The following is a 24,152-nucleotide window of genomic DNA, read 5'->3' as shown; positions in this document are numbered from 1 at the left end:
TGCATTTTCTCTTTACTGTCCCTAGGGGGAGATGTTCCACTGGCACGAAGGGACCTGACATGGTGGGACCAGCAGCTGTACGGAGGTTGAATCTGAATGCTCTGACCCCATACAAACCCGATGCAAAGTTTATTATGTAGTTGTGTCCTCCATATTACAGAACGTTAAACAATAATAATCATTTTTAGGAAACTTTAGCTTTATTCGTTCATACAGTTGCATGGGCCACATCCACTTAGGTGGGACTTCTGCTGTTCATACATCAAGCAGTTTTGGATATAGAGCCCATGTCCAGTATATGATGCCTTCATTAATTTCTTACAAATAAGACCTAAAAAGCTTCTAGGATTTTCCTAGCCATCAATCTTTCCTTTGCTGCTACCTATTGTTGTGCACCATGATACCATGCAGGATTGCCTTAAAGGGGCACTTTCATCAAGCAAAACCTTTACTGTTTTGTTTACAAGGTAAATCGTGTTGTAATGGATCATCACGTGACGTGTACATAATGTCATTAAAACAAAAATGATACATTGCTTTTTTCCTCTGCAAACAAAATAAGTATATATCTTTTGAGAGGACATACCCCTTTAACTGTTCTGCTACTGGGCCAAACACTAAGCAATTATAAAAAGAAAAATGAAGCATGTTAGTGAGAAGACTGTAAATTTAAATCCTGGCAATTTGTGAATTGCGCTTGTACAGGTTCCTGCACAACAATGTCGATTAAAAGAAACATAAATTCTCATGCTGCCTTATTTTTGGCACTATTTTCTATTAACCCTTTAACAATTGTAGTCGTACTTCAGTTCTTAAGAGGTAAAACAAAATTGAACAGTTACATATAGTAATGAAGTGCATTCTGATAGTTGCGATTAGCCTAGAAATTAGTGTCAGTGTAAAGGGTTAGACTGGCAGCAATTCAACGAAATGGGGCAGTAAAATCAGGAATGCAGCTTACTGCACATTTCCTGTGTACACTGTTTCATATCGCTGGCCGTGCAGCAAGGTTTTTGTGCAAAGATATTGGGTCAATTAAGGTGGTTAATGCCGGCATATTTGTTGGTTATCTGGGGCTAGCACCATATTCCAGACTGTGCAGATCGCATTTGCAACATGTCCTTGTACCCTTATCACTTGGGCATTGAAGCTAAGCCAGCATCACTGTAGTGGAGACTGTTTAAATTGCGCAAAAGTAGGAATAGACTGGATGTTAGACTTCTTTTCCCAGACAGTAGGACCTCCGGAATGCGTTTCTGGCTGGTCTGGTGGTCGTTGACTCTCTTTATGCCTACAAGAGGGAGCTGGACCGGTTTTTGACTGGGGCAGAGATCGCATCATATAGAAGGTAAGTAGTTTTACAGATAACACGTGGTCCATGTGATCTTCTGGACTGGTTTCCATCGCCTGAGGGGGTCGGAGAGGAAGTTTCCCCTTATCGGCTCTGGGTTTTACTCTGTATTTTTGCTTCTCCCTGGAGATTATATGGCCGGGGGAGAGAATAGGAAGTTCCAGTCATGAGTTTGGGGCAGGCTTGATGGATCAGCTGGTCTTTTCCTGTCCGTTATTTTTGTATGTTCTTATTTTCTGGGCTTGCAGAGACTGTTCCTCCTTGTATGCAGCATATTGAGGATTGCATTGAGTGCCCTCCTACTTACTCAACTTGGCTAAGGAAAATCAGCAGGAACAAGAATGGTCTGGCAGAGATGTAAGGTGGCACCAAAGATGTCCAGGTGCACTGCTATGATGCCCATTGGGATTGGGTGCACCATTCCGGGCAGAGCTGCCTGGGTTCAACTGAAGAGCAGTGCCTTAGGAGGCTAGGGTTTAGCAGGGAAGCAGTGTCTGAGAGGTGCCATCACCTACACCAAAGCCTCCAGACAACATCTGCAATCCAGACGGCACTGCCAATGGCCATCAAAATCATGGGGTTAAAATAAATAAAAAGGCTTACATTAAGATCAAGGAATGGGTGAGATGGCAGCAGGGGGTGGGGGGGAAATGCAGAATTAATATAGCTAGAGCAAAGTTTAGTGTTAGTTTAGTGAGAAATAGGAAAGGGGAGGTGACTGAGGGGAGCCTGGTTCAGTGATAAAGAATTTAAGACCAACTGTGAATGGTTGAAGGACGTCATGGGCCCTACAATATTAGGGGTCTTATGGAATTGTTTCTCCCTTTTCATTGGCAGGCCCACGGTGTGGACAATATAGTCCACATTTAAGCCTCTGGACCAAAAGCAGCTAACCTGTGAATAATCCAGCAGGCTTTGTCACTCCTAAACACTTTGAGTAAATCACACTTCAATTCTAAATATCGCACCAACACCAATTTCTGACTAACGTCAAATTTACATGTGTGCTTTACCACATCCACCATTGGAAACATACAGAGAATAACTCTGTGAGCACCTAATGCAAAGTATTATACATTCTGAAAGCTGTAAGAAACTATTTATACTCAGAAGGCTCTACAAGTATCTCTCACTTCCTGTTACTTACTGCCAAAAAAGGCTTACAATTTTTTTTTACAATAAATGTGTTTCTACTTATTCTCCATACATAACTGAAGAACTAATTACAGAAAACTGTAATGAAACAAAATGTAAGCTATTTTATTTTCCAAAAAAGTCAATATGTTACCAGTTTCAAAAATGTATTTATTCTATTTTTGTTGAAATGTTGTTCTCATTAAGGTGACGTCAGTCCTGGTTAATGAAATACCCTCTCACTCTTTGCACCCAGTAGCCTAAATTTTCTGAGCATTGTTAGTTTAACACCAATATTAACCAGTTTAAAATAAATTGGTTAACACTGATGTTAAAATAACACATATTGGAAAATCAAGAGTGGTGTTTGTATCAAAGGCAACATGCAGCACACTTCAGATAAAGTAAAGTTCTTGCTGTGCTGCCTTAACAATGTGTCTTAACCCTCAGCCCCAGAAGAGCATCCTACTGCATCAATGTGACATTTCAATTTCCCACATTAGCCATCCTTGTGACATTTCTGATTGAAACTGCCAATTGCCAAATTATGTTTGGTGTTATGCTATGGTTTATATCCAACAGGAACTGGACAGAGACAATTCAAACTCATTTCCTTCAGACCTTTACAGCTGTCAGAGGCAGGGGAAACCTTTGCCCTATCAGTTGATCTGGATTTCAACTCAAGTTTCAAAGGTAAAGGGATACTATTTTTGTCCACTGTGCAACCCTCTTCCTTTTCCAGAAAATTGACTGAGAATGTCAGAAAGCAAACTCCAAGGGTTTGGATGACCCAGTGGGTTACATACTCTCCTTACACCTCTCGGTTTGAATCCAGGCTAACTTGATGAGATGAAAATCTTCTGTCTCTCGTGGGTAAAAGAGCTTTACATGAAATTAAGTTTGCCCAATCTTAATATATGGATAAGAATCCATGGCAGATGCCTCTCCTAGTGCACAATAAATATTCCAAAAAGTTACCTTGATGAGGAAACAGATTGACACCCTCTGCAAAAAAAATGTATTCAGCAAACCAATTTTCCAGTGGGATATGTTCTAAAAACACGTAGAACAGAACAGGAGAAATGTACCTTTATGTAGTTGCCTGTGTTACAATAGTGACTACAATTCAAAGGCACTTCATTGGTTGTAATGCACTTCGGGACGTCCTGAGGTTGTGAAAGGCGCTATATAAATGCAGGCTCTTTCTTTCTTTATCTCAAAGTAATATTAGTTATCATTGCATTAGGTTATTTTAATCATTCTTTTGGAAGGTGATTTGTTTAAATTGCAAACTTCTTGTTTCTGATTGTCTTCCTATAACACCTCATTGAGAACACCTTCAATTTAACTGAAAAGCATTATTGGAAATGACAGGTAGTCAAATAATTGCATAATTAATTTCATAATTTAAATGAACCCTCACAAGAAAGAGCATTTTAGCTCTGCTAAATAGACTAGAAAAATGAAATATATGTATATATTTCTATTTTTGCTGGTCAGAAGGACTTCTGGCTGATAGTATTTAGTACAGTCCTGGATATAATACTTGACAATGTATCTCTAGGCAGTTTGTAATGGATTGTGCACTGTTACAGTCATGCATATGTCAGCAGCTGTTCTGCACTCAGGATATTCGAATAGGAGCGTGTTACAATGGTTAATAGTACATATATTATAGAATGCATTTGGCTATTTTAATGGTTAATGTAGAATGAGTGTAGTGCAGTGGTTATGTTACTGGACTAGTAATCTAGAAAGTGTGGATAAATCATCTAGTTAGAATGTGAGTTCACATCCCAACATGGCTGTTTGAGAATTTAAAATTTCATTTAAAAAAAAATCTGGAAATAAGAAGAGCTGGTATCAGTAAAAGTAACCATGAAGCTGTCGAATTGTTGGGAAAACCCAACTGGTTCACTTTAGGGAAGGAAACCTGCCGTCCTTGCCCGATTTGGCCAATAAGTGACTCCAGTCCCACACCAATATGGTTGACTCTTAACTGCCCCCTGAAGTGGCCTAGCAAGCCACTTCATTGTATTACCACTTTCTCAAGGGCAACTAGGGACGGGAAATAAATGCCGGCCTTGCCAGCGATGCCCACATCCTGAGAATGAATTTTTAAAAATGTAACACGTTTAATTTGGGATTTACTGCGCCCTTTATTTCATGGTCATCTTTGAGGCCATTGTGTGCAATAACCTGATGTTTCTAACACCCACCTAACGTGTGTTTATTAAAAATTTTCATCGTATAACACGACTCAACCACTCTGTACGCCAGTGCCACCCTGTGTCGTTAATGCAGTGCATGAATTGACATAAAGTATATACTGGAAATCATCATACTTACGAATTGCAAACTAATTCACATCTAATTATTAGAGTATAAATTTAAAAATGTAACATTCAACATGTTATCGTTCTGAAATAGGATACACCTCAAAATAAAAGAACTTGCATTTATATAGCACCTTTCACAACCTCAGGATGTCCCAAAGCGCTTCACAGCCAATAAAGTATTTTTGAAATGTAGTCCCTGTTGTAATGTAGAGAAAGTAAAGGTCATTTTTATAGTAGTACTATTGCAGTCTCCCCAGTTAACTTATAAGGTACACTTCCAATGCATGCCAATTCCAGCATATTGGGGGCAATAACTCAGAGCACATGCTGTGTGTTGACCAGCAATGGCAATGGGATGGCCGATAAATACATGAAGCAAGTTCTGTCTGTTCCTCTAATCTGTTGTTAGGTGACGAACAGCGAGGGTGATGGTACATCAGGTCAACAGTACGGGAATGTATGCATCATGGAATTACATTTTCCCTGGATTATAATAACACATGAAGCTTTGCTAATTTTGGTTACCATTTTGCTTGTTGCAGTAATTTCTGGCAATAGACCAAATGAACTGATGTGAGGAATGGGTTCATTTATATCTCTGCGCTGGGAATGTCTTGTTTGCGGCCTCAAGCCCTACCCACACATTTCTGTTAACTGAAGTAAGTGTGGACTGGTGTACTCTGTGGGCACATTCATGGCGTTAATCTGTGTGAGAGCTTAATGGTACGTTAAGGAATTCCTGCACAAATTACCATTTCTGATGCAAGAAGTGACTCCTTAAAAGGCAAACTGCTCCATGTTTGATTGCTGCCACTGAAATTCAAAACTTGTTTTTTTGTGTCCTCCTCTCTCCTTGAGTTTTTTAGAAGTAGAGAAATAGAATGACTGAAGGGATGGCAGGGAGATTCAATTGCGCTAAAGTTGGACAGTCCGCGCCTACCATTATCCACATTATGTTTACAGCCCCAGGAATAGCTACCTGAGATGGTCAGAGAATTGCCTTTGCAGACTAAGGTGTACCAGGGAGGCAGTAACTGAGTTGTGCCATCTGCTTCCAACAGACCTGCAGGTAACTTTTACCACAGGGATACCACTGTCAGCGGAAGTCAAGGTTACCTCCATCCTGGACTTATATGTCTCCAGCTCCTTCCAAGCTACGGCATGGGGTATCTACCACATCGGGCAATCTGCAGTACACCGATGCATCGAACAGGTCATTGATACTTTGCTCATCAGGGCAAACACTTTCATCAGTTTTCTGATGGAAAAGAAATGGCAGAATGAAAGAGCACTGCAGCTCTTTCATGTTGCAGAATTCCCTAAAGTCCATGGGGTTATTGATGGCACTCACGTGGCTATCTGGGCCCCTATATATAATGGGGGTGAAATTAGTCTTTGGCATCAGTGCAAAACGGGCAATAATGAATTGGCTGCCCGTTTTACACCCCATCTGATTTTCTTTTCCAATGACTTCAATGGAAAAGAAAATCGGGTGGGATGTAAAATGGGCTGCCCTTTCCCTATTGCCTGTTTTGCATGAGCACCGAAGACTAAATTCATTTGGTGTTCATGAACAGCGAGGGCTTCCACTCCATCAATGTCTAAGTGGCCAGTGACCAGCAATATGCAGGGTTAATACTCACTTCTCAAGCAACAGGCATAATTCTTTTATTTTAAGGCAACCCTATGTTCCTGGTTTATTTGAAGGACAAGATAAACTTCAAGGATGGCTCCTAGGAGACCAAGGCTATCTTTGACAGCTCTGACTAATGACGTGGCAGCCAAAGACAAAAAGCAAAAGCAGATTCAATGAAGCCCACCTATCTTCCAGGGTAATAACAGAACAAACTATTGGCATCTTGACGCAGCCTGGACAGATCAAGAAGGATATTTGGGCTTGATATCCTGCATCAGGTCACAGTGCTGATAGGACTCGATGCCTGTAGAATGAACCTGTTCTTTTTCTCTTCTTGTGACTGATGGATCTGCTGTGTTTCACCTGCATTTTCTGTTTCAGTTTCAGATCTGCTGCATTTGCAAATGTTTTCATTGTTTATCCTTATTTTCTCATGATTTTATTTGTGTTGAACCTCCCTGTGTCTTTTCACCCCCCCTGCCCCCCCCCCACTATTTGTGCTGTTATTTTTGTCCTTTTTATATCTCGACATTGTCTCGCTATTAACCAGTTTGAGGGTCATTTACTGACCCCCCCTCTCTGGTCCGTGGATTGGCTGATTCTCTCCTTCTTCCTCCTCCTTTTTTTCTCTTCATTTTTTTCCCAATCTTACTAAAATGCCTATCTAATTTTCAGTCTTCAGTTCTGATGAAGGGTACACACCTGAAATGTTATAACTTCTTTCTTCTTTCCAGATGCGATAAGTAGACACCGAGTTGCCCCAGTGTCACCAAACGAAAAAATCTAACAAAAGTGCCACCTTTTTAGAGAGGCACAACTAATAAAACACAAATCATAACAAAAAGACACAGGAAATGTAACAAATTAAATAATATTATTTCCACGATCCACTACACACTCCAGTCCCTGCGGTGCCCACCGGTCACGGAATGCCTCAAGCATTCTCCAGGGCCACCAGGTCGTGGACAAGGCCACGGAAGAGATGCAGGCAGCCAGTGCGACCGCCCCCACGGGCCACATCCAACCTGGACCTATAGATGGCCACCTTGGCCAGGCCCAGGAGCAGACCTATGAGGAGGTCCTCTGACTTGCCTGTCCCCCCTCTGCACCCTCTTTCCAGATGCTGATTGACCTGCTGTGTATTTCCAGCACTTTCTGTTTTTCCTTTTTTACTTCAAGGAGCATCTTTACAGTAAAACCATCCTCCCCCCACCCACCACCAGCCCCCCCCCCCAAAAAATGATTGCTGCTGCATGCTCCATAGTTTTCCATCCAAAGAGGCCTAACCATGAGGAGGCTGCCCAATTGGATCAGGACACTAACAATAGCCCAGAATATGTCACCACTGAAACAACTGTGCAGTTTGGAAGAGTAAAACATCATGCTCTCATAGAGGAGATGTTCATCCAACCCTCCTGTATGCTTGTGAGTGAGTAGGGGAGAACGAATAACAGGGGAGGTCTCTGGCTTCACTCATCCTCATACTCTGTATGCTCTCACTTCCAATGATTTCCAACGTGGCCTCTTCAAAAAAAGGACTCAAGGGCTTGTCGCTTTGGTGCTGCCCACTCATTCACATCTGCTCCCTCCTGTTACATGCCGCCTTGTCCTACAAGGAGAGATTTTGGAAGTATCAGGAACACATGAAGTGACACCAAGTGCCCATCCGGCAGGCCATTTTGTGTGCGTGAGTAAATGAACATGCATCACACAGTTAATTATTGTGAAACCCTTTTAATGTATCCGTGGGCTAAGGGTACCAATTGTAAATTGCAGCTTAAATTCTTGTTCCACTGCAACACAAGCATGTGTGGTCAGCATTCAAAGAAATTTGAGGTATCTACGGGGCTACAGTCAATCTGTAGCGGGGTGTGAGGAAACATTTTCTGGCACATGATATTATTGGGCCTTTCGCTACCCTTATTATTAGTTTCTGCTCTTGTACCTTTGAATACTCTCATAGTTGAGTCCCAGTTCCCTGTGTCTTTGAGAGTATCTTCAGTGACCTTGATATCTAAGTAACTTTGAGGATCGTGCCCAGGATAATGAACAGAGCAACCTTTCTGTTAGTTATCTTAGCTACTAAAATTATCCAATACCTCCATTGCATCTCCCTCCCATCTTCAATCAGAGATAGAGCATCACAAATCAAACCTCCTTTTAGACTTAAACTATTAAACAAATTTATTTAATAAAAGATGAACAGCAATTTCAATAATAGTAACATAATGCACATATATATTAACAATAGCAATCCTTCTATCTAGCTGATGAAAGGATGCAATTTAAATGCTAAGATATTCTTTTGTAAGTAATTTTTATATACTTAAGCCCCGACTTTAACTCGAAGCGGGAGTCGGGCGAGCGGGGGCTGAGGTGGGGAACAAAACCTGACCGTGGCAGCGAGAGATTTTAACTCCTCGGCCTCATCTGCATAGCTTCAGTCAGTCTCCCGCCCAAAACTGGCAGCTGGCCGGAGATTGGGGGTGCAATGTCGGGTGGGACGAGGCCTCCGACAGCAACCAAAGGAACAGTCCCCGGCACTCAGGTAAATCGCGGGGAGAGGGTTTGCAAGGGCCTCGCTATTGAGAGAGGTGGGGGAGGAGGGGAGAAAGTCTGAGGCAGCTGAGACCTAATCTTCCCTGTGGGGCCTGGAGGAGCATTTCTACTCTTCCTGGCCCCATAAGAAAAGTGTGAAAAAAATTTACAAACTCACAGTGCAGGCCTCTGGTTCAGTGAGGCCCCTGACGACTTCATTGGAGCTGGATCTGCATATTTAAGGAAGGACCCTGCCGGTTTCCAGTGGGTGCCCTTCTCGCCTGCTCAGAAAGCAGGTTGAAATTGGACCCTGAGGGATCGGTGTGGGACGTCGACAGGTGAGTTTCAGGAGCGATTTTAACTGCCCACCCACCTGGTTTTGCTGAGCAGGCAGGCCCTTCAGTGTTTCTCCCCTTCTTGTGTTCCTTACCACTGCAGGAGCTGAGATGGTCATGATTTTCAACGCTCCTGTGCACTCAAAGTATCTCGTGGTCTACCAGACTGACTCTCTCAGATTTGAACAGCTTCAGCTCCTTAAATACCCCCCAAAACTGTTAATGGGATGTCCCAAGTCTGAATAACTGTTGACCATATTCAAAAATAACTTGTTGCTATACACATAACTAAATAAATCCGTCTGTCTCTGTTTAAAAGTAGCTTGACTTCTCCTTCAAGCTTTGTAGGCTGCCCCTTCTCAGATCCAACAATCTGAGTGGGGCTGGATACAAGCCTTATAGGCCACTTGCTCTGCGCCGATTTCCACTGGGGCCTCCTCCTCTTTTTCTTCTGCCTTGTATCATAGCATCATAGTAGATACAGCACAGGAAGCAGCCATTTGGCCCATCATGCCCGTGCCGGCTCTTTGAAAGAGCTATCCAATTAGTCCCATTCCCCTGCTCTCAGCCCATAGCCCTGCAAATTTTTTCCCTTCAAGTATTTATTCAATTCCCTTTTGAAAGTTACTATTGAATCTGCTTCCACCACCCTTTCAGGCAGTGCATTCAAGGAATTGAGCATTTCCCAGGTGTGCAACAGAGGAAAATTGGTTCTTTTCAGTTCTCAGCAAAAGCTAAACAGGAAAAATAACTAGCAGTCTGTCACCGAAATAAAAGGACATCTAGCAGGAACTGATAGCAGTAAGCTGCAGAGCTCATGGAGAAAAGAATTGGACAAGAAGCCCCTTTTGCATCTCTTTCCCTGGCTGCGGTACCTGGCCAACTGCTGGTCTTTGCTATGTATCATGGTCCTTTTGGCCTTTCATGGCTTGCTACTCCTCTGGACTGAAGTTCATTATGAGACCATAGGATTATTGTTCAGTATGCAGCATACTGATGGGAATTTTCTTACCTCTCTGGAGCAAATTGTAAGGCCCTTCGAGCAGTTCAGAAGTCTTCAGTGTTCCTTTAGACCACAAATATCTGCTCAGTGAGGACCATGGTTTTCCCATGTGCCTTGTCGTATCTGTTCACTGCTGGGTTGTGGAGATTGTGCATTCGTGTCATGAGCCTCGGTTGTACCACGTAGCCCACACACCTGAGGAGCCAGTTCTACATCCTCCTCCTTCAAAGAGTGATGCCATGTTTGATCAACTCACAAAGAAAGCATCAAGTTTGTCCCCTCAGACACATGGGGGTCAATTTTAGGATGGCTGAGCGGGTGCGTTCATGGCGGGGGGGGTCCTAAAATTGGGGAATCCCGGAGCGGGTCCGGAGCCCGGCTCCAACCCGCCCACTTCCGGGTTCCCCATTGACGTGAATCGGTGCGCACGCAGCCCCCGTATGCAGGACTCCCACCGGCAATTAAAGCCGGCGGGTTGACAGTTTAAATAGTTAGGGAGGTACTTGAGGTCATTGACAGACCTCATTGGGAAGAGATTTTAGCAGGGATGTGATTTTGGACTCTCCTCGGCATTTTTCCCATGCTGTGGGAAACACTCCCCGTTGTTGCAGACATATTTCAGTCAGCAGCCATTAGGAGGATTCCTTGACAGTTGGGACACTCTGTCACCTCAGACAAAGTTTTGCCTGCCACACAGTTGTCTCCACACTCAAAATGATTACATCATACCCTAAACTCTGCTGTTCAAACACATTTACCTACTTTGCAGACCCCCTCACACTCACACCGTCAGGATGGGGAGGGGGGGTTACATAGCTGCATTCATCATCCATTGGAGGACGAGCAACATCACCAGCCTCGCCAGGCACGCTGTCCACCTCCACCACGTGGAGCTACACAACACAGTGCTGCGCAACGGGCACCTGCACAAAGTAGTCGTGCAACTACACATACACCCACTGTAGAGTGACCCAATGGGTGGCATCAAGGGTGTTCATGGCGAATCTCATGAAAGGGCTTTATTGCACAAGCTAGTCAAGAATGGCCAAGACGTGGCAGTAGTGGTGACAATATAATATGTAATGTGAGTTGATCAGAAATCAAATATAAGTAAAAACCATGACAAACCCTCAAACACCCTTGTGCATCCCCTTCATGCTCATGACACGTTTGCCTTACACTTCCTTCTACACATACGCGTTGCATGCCCTGTGGCTGCAGCACAGGTAGTGGTAGGTGGGGTGAGGCTGACCGTGAAAGAGATGCATGACAGGGTGAGTATGAGATAGAGCCATGAGATTGTATGAGGATTGGGTTGAGTGGTAGTGGTGGGATGAGTACAGGGGAGGTGAGGAAGTGCAGTAAGATGAGGATGAGGGTTCAGTGGTTGTGAGGAGTGATGTGATAGAGTAGTGTTGGCAGTGCAGAAGGAGAGATGGGGTGGGGGCGGTGATGTGGCAGACGGAGTGTAGGGGAATGAGTAAGTGTATTCACTTCGGCTGACCTGGTTATGTCCTTGAAGCACCTCCTGCACTGTATGCAGGTGCGTGATATGTTGATGGTGCTGGTGACCTCCTCTGCCACCTCGAGCCAGGCCTTCGTGGTGGCAGAGGCAGGCCACTTCCTCCCGTCCGCCAGGTGGAAGATCTCCCTCCTCCTCCTCCTCCTCCTTCTCACCTCATCCTGTAAGACCTGGAGTGAGGCATCATTAAACCTGGGAGCAGCCTTCCCCCTGGGCTGCTCCATGCTGTAATTTTGCCTATTTTCTGCAGCATCAGACAGTGGAGGACTGCCCCTTTAAATAGGGCTCCTCCAGCTGACAGCAGGTGTGCAGTCCGCCCGCTGCGCAGGTTTCCCGCGTGAAACCCGGAAGCCAAGATAAGTGGCTTCAATTTACTTACGATCGCGTGGGGAACCCACCAGTTTTACAGGGCGGGTTACCCACGTGCCCAGTCGAGCCCCCCGCTGGCAACCCGCCTCCCTCCTAATATCGGGCCCTTGCACTTGCTTGCATTACTTACCTGTGGGGATTGCATAACATTTACCCATTGATGGAATAATTGCTCTTCCGAGAGATATGCAATAGGATTACTATCTCTGTAACCTCCTCCAGCCCTACAACTCTGTGTTCCTCCATCTCTGGCCTCTTGTGTACCTCCACTTCCTTCGGCCCAACATTGGTGGCTCTGCCTTCAGCCGACAAAGCTCTGAGCCCTTGAATTCCCTCCAGAAACCTCTTCGCCTTTCCCTCTCGCTTTCTTCCTTTGAGACGCTGCTTAAAAGCTACCTCTTTGACCAGGCATTTGGTCACCTGACCTAATGTCTCCTTCTTTGCCTTTTTAGTTTGATTACGCTCCTGTGAAGCGCCTTGGTACGTTTTACTGCGTTAAAGATGCTATATAAATGCAAGTTGTTGTTGATACTCACAAGCATGGTTCCAGGCATACAACCAATGATGCCTTGTACCTTAAGGAGTGCCACCAATACTGAAAACCTCACTCCCACTGCTGATGTTCTCCTCTGAAGTGCATGTTGGTGAGTGTGTGCTGAAACAGGACTTCACTTACCTCTTTAATCTAATAATGGAGACATTAGTGACCAATGCCTAGGATGTCTCCTGTGGATGCTTGGGAGGTCCCAGTGGGATACAAGTTGAGGGTGGTGATATTTTTGCTGTATTTAATAGTATAGTGCAGGTGGTTGACTATAGGCTATGGGCCATAAGGCACACCTCAGTTACGGTATTTTGAGGATCATATGCACTGGCCCTTTATCATGACCAGATTATCCCAATATTCCCTGGGTTGGTTTGCTATGTGTAGTGCTCCTCCTAGATCTGCTACATTGCTGGGGTCTCATCCTCTTGAGCTCTTGTTGCAGTATGAATGGCCAATGCACATAATTTAGGTGGCTGAAAAATCCTCTCTGCTACTTATTTCTGTCACTGCTGTGTTGCTTCATAAACTCTCTGCCCTTCCTTCATATGAATAACCTTTGTTCTGAATAGGAGTTCAAAACTCACTTTTAGTTGCTGTGTATATATATATATATCGTCGTCTGCACAATTGTGCTCAAGTTTCTCAGGATAGCTCCTTACCAAGGCCTTCAAGATACATTTTCCTATTCTTTTCGTATTTACAGTCATTTTAGGCTCTGAGCTCTGAGTAAAGTAAAAAAACAAACCACTCATGTCTACTTTTCATTCAAAGTAAAACCTAGAGGAAAATTATACCCCTTGGTTATTAAGAAAGAAAAGATGGACAGATAGAAATCTGATGTCTTTCGACCATGACATGATGGAATACTCTCCACTTGCCTGAGGACAAAGCAGCCCGCTTGATTGGCACCCCATCCACCACCCTAAACATTCACTCCCTTCACCACTGGCGCACTGTGGCTGCAGTATGTACCATCAACAGGATGCACTGCAGCAACTCGCCAAGGCTTCTTCGACAGCACCTCCCACACCCACGACCTCTACCACCTAGAAATATAGAAACATGGAAACAAAGAAAATAGGAGCAGGAGTAGGCCATTCGGCCCTTCGAGCCTGCTCTGCCATTCAATATGATCATAGCTGATCCTCTATCTCAATACCATATTCCCGCTCTCTCCCCATACCCCTTGATGCCTTTTGTGTCTAGAAATCTATCTAGCTCCTTCTTAAATATATTCAGTGACTTGGCCTCCACTGCCTTCTGTGGTAGAGAATTCCACAGGTTCACCACCCTCTGAGTGAAGAAATTTCTCCTCATCTCAGTCCTAAATGTCCTACCCCGTATCCTGAGACTGTGACCCCTCGTTCTGGACCCCCCAGCCAGGGGAAACATCCTCCCTGCATCCAGTCTGTCTAGCCCTGTCAGAATTTTATATGTTTCAATGAGATCCCCTCCCATTCTTCTAAACTCGAGTGAATACAGGCTGAGTCGACCCAATCTCTCCTCATATGACAGTCCTGCCATCCCAGGAATCAGTCTGGTGAACCTTCGCTGCATTCCCTCTATGGCAAGTACATCCTTTCTTAGGTAAGAAGACCAAAACTGCACACAATACTCCAGGTGTGGTCTCACCAAGGCCCTGTACAACTGCAGTAAGACATCCTTGCTCCTTTACTCAAATCCTCTTGCAATGAAGGCCAACATACCATTTGCCTTCCTAACTGCAAGTTTGCTTTCAGTGACTAGTGTACAAGGACACCCAGGTCCCTTTGTACATCAACATTCCCCAATCTATCAACATTTAAATAATACTCTGCCTTTCTGTTTTTCCTTCTGAAGTGGATAACTTCACATTTATCCACATTATACTGCATCTGCCATGTATTTGCCCACTCACTCAACTTGTCTAAATCGCCATGAAGCGTCTTTGCATCCTCCTCACAACTCACGATCCCACCTAGTTTTGTGTCGTCAGCAAACTTGGAAATATTACATTCGGTTCCCTCATCCAAATCATTGATATATATTGTGAATAGTTGGGGCCCAAGCACTGATCCCTGCGGTACCCCACTAGTCACTGCCTGCCACCCCGAAAAAGACCCATTTATTCTTACTCTCTGTTTCCTGTCTGTTAACCAATTTTCAATCCATGCCACTATATTACCACCAATTCCATGTTCTTTAATTTTGCACACTAACCTCTTATGTGGGACTTTATCAAAGGCCTTCTGAAAATCCAAATAAATCACATCCACTGGTTCTCCCTTATCTATTCTACCAGTTACATCCTCAAAAAACTCCAGTAGGTTTGTCAAACATGATTTCCCTTTCATAAATCCATGTTTACTTTGTCTAATCCCGTTTTCTAAGTGTCCTGTTATCACATCCTTTGTAATAGACTAGCATTTTCCCTACTACTGATGTTAGGCTAACCGGTCTGTAGTTGCCTGTTTTCTCTCTCCCTCCTTTTTTAAATAGTGGGGATACATTTGCCACCCTCCTATCTGTAGGAACTGTTCCATAATCTATAGAATTTTGGAAGATGACAACTAAGGCATCCATTATTTCCATGGCTACCCCTTTTAGTACCCTGGCATGCAGATTGTCAGGTCCTGGGGATTTAATGGCTTTCAGTCCCATTAATTTCTCCAGCACTAATTTTTTACTAATACTAATTTCCTTTAATTCCTCCTTCTCACTAGTCCCTTGGTTCCCTAGCATTTCTGGGAAGTTATTTGTGTCCTCTAACGTGAAGACAGAACAAAAGTATTTGTTTAATTGCTCTGCCATTTCCCTGTTCCCCATTATAAATTCTCCTGTTTCTGACTGTAAGGGACCTACATTTGCTTCAGTAATCTTTTTCTTTTTACATACTTGTAGAAGCTTTTACAGTCCACTTTTATGTTCCTTGCAAGTTCACTCTCATACTCTATTTTTCCCCTCTTAATCAATCTCTTGGTCCTTTTTTGCTGAATTCTAAACTGCTCCCACTCCTCAGACTTGCTACTTTTTCTGGCAACTTTATTTGACTCCTCTTTGGATCTAATACTAATCTTAATTTCTTTTGTTAGCCATGGTTGGGCCGCATTTCCTTTTGTGTTTTCGCGCCAGAAAGGAATGTATAATTGTTGCAATTGATGCATTTGTTCCTTAAATGTAAGCCATTGCCTATCCACCATCATGCCTTTTAATGAAGCTTCCCAATCTATCATAGCCAACTCACTCCTCATACTTTCATAGTTTCCTTTGAATAGATTTAGGACCCTAGTTTCGGAATGGACTACTTCACTTTCCATCTTAATGAAGAATTCTATCATGTTATGGTCACTCTTCCCTAAAGGACCCTGCACAACAAGTTTATTAATTAACCCCTTCTCATTGCACAATACCCAATCTAGGATAACCTGTTCCCTGGTTGGCTCCTCAACGTACTGGTCTAAAAAACCATCTTGTACACACTCCAGGAATTCATCCTCCACAGTATTATTGCTAATTTGGTTTGGCCAGTCTATATGCAGATTAAAGTCACCCATGATTACTGTAGTACCCTTGTTATATGCATCTCTAATTTCCTGTTTGATCCCATCCCCTACATTGCCACTACTGTTTGGAGGCCTATACACAACTCCCACCAGTGTTTTCTGCCCCTTGGTGCTTCTTAACTCCACCCAGACTGATTCCACACCTTGATTTTCTGAGCCAATATCCTTTCTCACTATTGCTCTGATTTCATCCTTTACTAATAACGCCACCCCACTCCCTTTTCCTTTTTGCCTGTCCTTCCTAAATATCGAATATCCTTGGATATTCAGCTCCCAGCCTTGGTCACCCTGCAGCCATGTCTCTGTAATTGCTATTATATCATATCCGTTTACATCTATTTGCGCTGTTAATTCTTCTACCTTATTATGAATGCTTCATGCTTTCAGATACAGTGCCTTTAGACATCTTAACATTTTTTTGTACTATGGCCCTATTTGTTTTATTACCATTTTTTCTTACTTGGACCCTATTTGTTGCCTTTTGTTTGTATGCTCTGTCCCTTCCTGATTATCTGGTTATCCTTACCCCAATCACTTTCCTGCACTGCTTCTTTGTCTTTTCTCTTTAGCATTCTAGATTTCTCTCCACTGGGACCCTCCCTCCGCCCTTATTTAGTTTAAAGCCCTATCTACCTCCCGAGTTATTTGATTTGCTAGAACTCTGGTCCCAGCATGGTTCAGGTGCAGTCCATCCCAACGGAACAGCTCTCTCTTTCCCCAATACTGGTGCCAGTGCTCCACGAATCGAAACCCACTTCTCCCACACCAATCTTTGAGCCACGCACTCATCTCCCTGATCCTCTTGACCCTATGCCAATTTACTCGTGGCTCAGGTAATAATCCAGAGATTATTACCTTTGTGGCTCTGCTTTTTAATTTAGTCCCTAGCTGCACAAGCTCTCTCAGCAGAACCTTTTTCTTAGTCCTATGTTGTTGGTACCTACATGGACCACGACAACTGGATCCTCCCCCTCCCACTCCAAGTTCTTCTCCAGCTCGGAGGAGATGTCCTTAACCCTGGCACCGGGTAGGCAACATAGCCTTCGGGACTCATGCTCCTGGCTGCAGAGAACAGTGTCTATCCCCCTAACTATACTGTCGCCAACTACAACCACCTTCCTTTTCACTCCCCCACTCAAACGGTTTCCTGTACCGCGGTGCCGTGGTCAGTTTGCTTATCGTCCCCGCAGTCCCCACACTTGTCCACAAGGGTTGCAAGAACTTCAAATCTATTGGACAAGCACAGGGACTGAGGCTCCTGCAATACTACCTCCTGGATCCCCATACCTGCCTCACTCGCAGTCACACTCTCCTGTCCCTGACCACGTGTCAATTCTGAAGTATTTAATCTAAGGGGTGTGGCTGCCTCCTGGAGCAAAATATCCAGGTCGCTTTCTCCCTCCCTGATTTTTGGCAATGTCCGCAGCTCGGACTCCAGCTCCTCAATTCGGAGCCGAAGTTCCTCGAGCTGCAGTCACTTACCGCAGATGTAGTCGCCCTGGACAAAAATGTCCACAAGCTCCCACATATTGCAGCAGCAATACATCTCCTGTACTCCCATTATTTTATTTATTTAATTAATCAATTTAGTGTTAATCAAATTATTTAGCTTGTTTAATTAGATTAATTAAATTAAGTTTAGTTTGTAAAATTTCATGATATGTTAACTTAAAACTTAGCCCACAGTCACTACCAATCACTTACCTGCCTCACCTGTGACGTCACACTGCAGTTTTCTCTTGTTGCAGGTATGCTGCTGTTTTTATCCCTACTCTCAGGCCTTGGTCTGCTGCTGCTTTTATCCCCATTCTCTGTGTGCTGCTGCTCAGGTCTGCCGACACTCTGAGGAAAAACTTAGGAAAAGCAAGGCAAAGCAGCACCTCCTTCCCTCACTTCACCGAACTCCCACACTTACCAAACTCTCAAGCTGTTCACTCTGTGCCCGCTGCACTCAGAAGGACAAGGGCAGCAGGCACATGGGAACAACACCACCTGCACGTTCCCCTCCAAGTCACACACCATCCCGACTTGGAAATATATCGCCGTTCCTTCATCGTCACTGGGTCAAAATCCTGGAACTCCCTACCTAACAGCACTGTGGGAGAACCTTCACCACACGGACTGCAGTGGTTCAAGAAGGTGGCTCACCACCACCTTCTCAAGGGCAATTAGGGATGGGCAATAAATGCTGGCCTTGCCATCGACGCCCACATCTCAAGAACGAATAAAAAAAAAATGTACCTGCAAAAGATCAAAAGGATAAGCCGGTCAGATAAATTACATGGGATTACATAGAATTTTACAGCACAGAAACAGGCCTTTTGGCCCAACAGGTCTATGCCAGTGTTTATGCTCCACACGAACCTCCTTCTCCTGACTTCATCTCACCCTATCAACATATCCTTCTATTCCTTTCCCCCTCATGTACTAATCTAGCTTCCCTTTAAATGCTTCAAATTGAAGAATAGGGGTATCAATGACTGTGGAGAGTTGCTTGACATCAGTACATCGGTACATCATCTCTGGCTTTCGTGGTACAGCTATATCTTACAAATGGATGAGCGGAGGCTGACAAGATCAATATCGCATGCTGCAGTTGTTGGAAACAGAAGATGAGGTAGACTTAGGTTGCACTGGATCGACTTCCATTAAAAAGAGACATCGTAACAGCAGTCATCAACCCAGGAGACATGGCAGATGGCAAATAAAAAAAACAGAACACTGGAGGGAACTCATTGCATCATGCAGTGGAGATGAGAGGAGTTTAACTAACTAACTAACTTGGGAATACCAATCCACAGATATGAACGACAACTCACACATGAAACAGGGATTTAACAGCACCACAGAAACTTCAGATTCAGCATATAGTCCAAATTTTAATGCTCCTATATCTTTACTCTTGTCATTCCCTCAGCTGATGGGTCTAAAATCTTATAGCATTATCCCCTGTGTATAACACTTATGTATAACATCATGAAAAATATTCTCGATGTCGAGTCACCCGTCGCTATGGTCACAGCAGACTGTCATTATCTGTCTACAACAGTTGGAAGTGACATGCAGCAAGTATTTGATATGTTGCCTTTTTAAAGGAATAGAATATGGGCAACATAAGTAAGGGTTACTGAAAACTAGAAATGTCACAGTGTAATATTGTGACAATATGACAATTATCAACATATTGTGAGATTTTTTAATGGCGTTTCTGAAAAAAAAAATTACACGCAGTCAGAGCCTGCACTGGATCATGGCCTACATAAGGAAAGTATTTTTACTTTCCGTCAAAGTCTTCTGAGCTGACAAAAGGTGAACATCGAAAACAGTTTATCTCATTTCACTGCAGTTAGAAGTGTAGTTTCCATTCCAGCATTTTAATATTTAATTCTGGTTAACTTATTATTTGTGTTAAGTGAATCAGATTTGGGAGCCAACAGGTAATTTATTTAAAAGGATTTAGCTGCGATGCTATATTTATATCCAAGTGGTTATTAAATTTGTCATAAATAATTTTTCTCGAGTATATGCAATTTTCCAACTGGTAAAAAAAAATTAAAGATTCATGTTGTGCAAATTTAAATGAGTGATTATTGTAAACACACTGTTCAAGTTTGTGATTTGTGATTGGCATTCCCATTGAGGATTTCTTCAACAGTCTAATCAGGTATACTAGCTATTGGTTAGTATAGTGAGAGACTGGGAGTGAAGCCAGACTAAATAAGTACATTTGCACAGAGTAACAGGAATGTCATACAGAATTTCTACAGTAAAGCATATTTTATGTACATGTGACCTGTAAAAATCTGGAATAAGCTTATACTGTATTATTTCACATAGACGGATTGCTCAGTTTATTCCCTGCACCTGAGATGGCCTAACAACTGGGACTGTTTGTGGTACTAGAAATTCACAGAACTGGATCAATCTAATGCTGAACATATCACATCCCTGAGCCAGTAAGGTTTCAGATTAGGTTTTAGGCCCAGGATGATGAAAAGACAAAAAGAAATGAAGCAATTTAAAAAAAAATTAGAGTTTGGATTTTTCAAGGTGCTCTGACGGTGAGTAAACCATGTGATGTGACACTGAGCAATGGAGAATAGAAGTATCACAGGCTCAGTCCCTTGTTTGAGTTCACTGATGTAAACCAAGGTTGTTAATAGGACATTACAATTAATCTTGGCATTCCTGCATTGAGAAGGTTCCTGTTCCTCATTACTATCTAGTGACCATTGATAGAACTGAGTTTACATGGGTGTAGGTTGAGGATAGGATCAGGCTTAATTGCATTGGACCTCAGAGTCAAATAGCACCTTGACTCTCTAGAGCCTTAAACAGGAAAAATGGCCACAAAGGTAACAAACTGGAGAATTGCCAGTACCTATGGACATGACTTTTCCATGTAAAGTAGGCCTCAGGCTGCCTTGGGAGGGTAGCTCTCGTGTGTCAGTTAAGATGGTGGGGGGGCGGAAACTCATGTCTCTGACTCGCAAACCAGAGGAAATATTCTTTCCCTATTCAACCTGTCAAAACCCTTCATAATTTCAAAAACCTCAATTGAATCTCCTCTTAGCCTTGTCTGCTCCAGTATACAAGTCCCAGTATCTCAAGTCTCTCCTCATAACTATTATTTACCATCCCTGGCATCATCCTGGTGAATCTACACTTTATGTACTCCGTGGCTTTAATGTCTTTTCTATAAAGGGATATGCAAAAATGCACACATAGGAATATATGACACACAGTACTCTAACAGTGGCCTAACCAACGTCTTGTTCACATTTATCACGACTTCTTTACTCTTGTATTCTATATCGCTATATAAAACCCAAAATGGTGTTGGATTTGTTTTTAATGGCGTTATCTACCTGAACTCACCCTTTCAGGGGATTATATAGATCACTCTGTTGGTCCATACCCTTCAGCATCTCTCCATCGAGCATATGTTCCCATCCCCTATTTTTCCTCCCAAAATATATTACCTCACACTTATATTAAATTGCATCTGCCACCTGTTTGCCCATTCCGCTAACCTATCTATCTCATCCCAAAATCCTTAATAGTCCTCCTCGCTATTCCTACTTTTGTGTTGTTGGTAATTGTGTCATCAGAAAGTTTCAATATTTTAATGAAGGCGTTAAACTATTCCCTTTCAACAGGCACTGTTAACCAGTGTTATTCCTTTCCAAATGCTTAATAAACTCATACTCAGCTCTGCTGTGCATTTTTAAAATGTAAATGTTAACCTGAAATGTGCTAATGTTGGTATTAAAAAAGAATACAGAGGAATTTAGTCAGAGGCATTCATATAGAAGCTGTGTGGGTTGCAAAACATGTTATTTTGATATATATTAATATATATTAATGACCTAGACTTGAGTATACGGAACAGGGTTTCAAAGTTTGCAGATGACATGAAACTTAGAAATGTAGTAAACAGTGAGGAGGATAGTAACAGACTTCAGGAGGACATGGACAGACTGGTGAAATGGGCAGACACCTGGCAGATGAAACTTAATGCAGAGAAGTGTGAAGTGATTCATTTTGGTAGGAAGAATGAGGGGAGGCAATATAAACTAAAAGGTACAATTTTAAAGGGGGTGCAGGAACAAAGAAAGCTGGGGATGTACTAAACAAGTCTTTGAAAATGGCAGGACAAGTTGAGAAAGCTGTTAAAAAGGCATACGGGATCCTTGGCTTTATAAATAGAGGCATAGGGCCCGATTTTACCAGGGGTGCGGGTTCTCGGCGGGTGGTCCATCAACGCGCCCGGTGAAATTAGTGGGTTTCCCGCGCGATCGTAGCAGGCAAACCACGAATTGGATTCACGTACCTGCTCCTCCGAGTTCCACGCTGCTGATCTGCGCGTCGGGCGGGCTGCGCATGCGCAGTACGATCTGTCAGCTGGAGGCGCTCTATTTAAAGGGGCAGTCCTCCACTGACAGATGCTGCAACTAATACCAAAGATGACTGCATGGAGCAGCCCAGGGGGAAGGCTGCTCTCAGTCTAATGATGCCTCACTCCAGGTATCAATACATGGGGTGAGGAGGAGGGAGAGGACAGAGATCTTCCACCCGGCGGGCGGGAGGAAGTGGCCCGCCTCCGTCACCATGAAGGCCTGGCTCGAGGTGGCAGAGGGGGTCACCTGCACCACCAACATATCGCCCACCTGCTCACAGTGCAGGAGGCGCTTCAATGACCTTAGTAGGTCAGCCAAAGTGAGTACACGTACTCATTCCCCTACACTCCGTCTGCCACATCACCGCCCCCACCCCACATCTCCTTCGGCACTGCCAACACTACTCTGTCACATCACCCCTCATACCCACTCAAACCACATCCTCATCTTACCTGCACCTACTCACCTCGCCAGTACTCATCCCGCCACTAACACGCAACCCAATCCTCATACAATCTCATGGCTCTATCCCATACTCATCCTCTCGTGCATCTCTCTCACGGCCAGCCCCACTCAACCTGCCACCACCTGTGCTGCAGCCACAGGGCATGCATCACATATGTGCAGTAGGCAGCGTAAGGCAAACGTGTCATGAGCATGAAGGGGATGCACAAGGGTGTTTGAGGGTTTGTCATGGTTGTTACTTATATTGAATTTCAAAACAACTCACATCACACATTATATTGGCGCCACTACTGCCATGTCTTCGCGAATCCTGTCCGGTTTGTGCAATAATGCCCGCTCCTGGGTATCACTATGAGGACCCACCACTGATGCCACCCAGTGTGTCACTGCAGAGTGGGTGTAGGTGTATTTGCAGGGCTCTTCTGCGCAGACCACTGAGAGACATCGGGGATGTCTCCGGTTGCAGCCTAGAAGGCTGTGGAGGAGAAGTTCGGGAGGGCAGTGGTGACTTTGACAGCGACAGGTAGGAAGATGGTGCACGGGCCAGCCAGGAGCAGCTCGGCATGAATGAGGCTGCAGATGTCCACGGCTACATGTCGAGTGACTCTGAACCTCCGTGTGCACTGCTGCTCAGAGAGGTCCAGGAAGCTGAGCCTCGGTCTGTGGACCCTGTGGCGAGGGTAGTGCCCTCTGCGACGCATCTCTCTCTGCGGTAGCCCTCCCTCCTGCTGTACAGGTGGATGTGTCACAGCACTCTGTTGTGGAGCTCCACGTGTCAGAGGTGGACGGCGTGGATGGTGAGGCTGGTGAGGTTGGTGATGCTGTTTGCCCTCCGAGGAGGTCATGACTGCAGCTACGGCGGCCCCCATCCGGAAGATGTACATCTGAGGGGGTCCGCAAGGTAGGTACTTGTCTCCGGACCCCGGGGTAAGTGTGCAGGTTGGTGACTTTGACCATCAGGAGGAGGGTGGTGGAGGCCAAACTTTGTCCCAAGTGACAGAGCGGCCTCCTGCAATGGGTGAGGGTCTCCCCCCGCCACTTGTCAAATGGACCTTTGCAGCTGCCACAGGCTGACATGCAACACGTCCATTCGACCTGGGAGTGTTTCCCCCAGTGTGTGAAACAGTCCCATGTTGATCAAAAATCACACACAGTCCCTTAATCAGGCCAGTTAATGAGCTGAACAAGCAAAGTAAATACTGTCAAGTGGCATCCCACTGGCTTTAATTGCCTGCGGGATTCCCACCAGCGGGGGCTGCGCGCGCACGCCAGCGCGTCAGCGGGGAACCCGGAAGTGGGCGGGATCGAGGCGCGATCCGGTCCCGCACCTGGATTTCGCGATTTTCGGGGCCCCCCCGCCGAGAACGCACCCGATAGCAGGTGCTAAAATCGGGCCCATAGAGTACAAAAGCAATGAAGTTATGCTAAAACTTTATTAAACACTGTTTAGGCCCCAGCTGGAGTATTGTGT

The 24,152-nt window shown here is 44.3% G+C and overlaps 1 long non-coding RNA gene across 6 annotated transcripts in view; it reads left to right on the top strand.

Annotated features, from left to right (window-relative positions):
• Positions 1-1,123: 1,123 nt before the first annotated feature.
• Positions 1,124-24,152, top strand: part of LOC137301872 (uncharacterized) — a 135,494-nt gene continuing 112,465 nt past the window's right edge. For all 6 annotated transcript variants that reach the window (XR_010958378.1, XR_010958375.1, XR_010958379.1 and 3 more), the window contains exons 1-2: positions 1,124-1,348; positions 3,068-3,178. This is a non-coding gene — a long non-coding RNA (uncharacterized lncRNA). The remainder of the gene's footprint in view (positions 1,349-3,067; positions 3,179-24,152) is intronic.

This window comes from Heptranchias perlo, chromosome 34, assembly GCF_035084215.1.
Source record: "Heptranchias perlo isolate sHepPer1 chromosome 34, sHepPer1.hap1, whole genome shotgun sequence".
Lineage (NCBI taxonomy): Eukaryota > Metazoa > Chordata > Chondrichthyes > Hexanchiformes > Hexanchidae > Heptranchias > Heptranchias perlo.
Note: the sequence above shows the minus strand (reverse complement) of the source record. Positions and strands in the feature narration are given on the sequence as shown.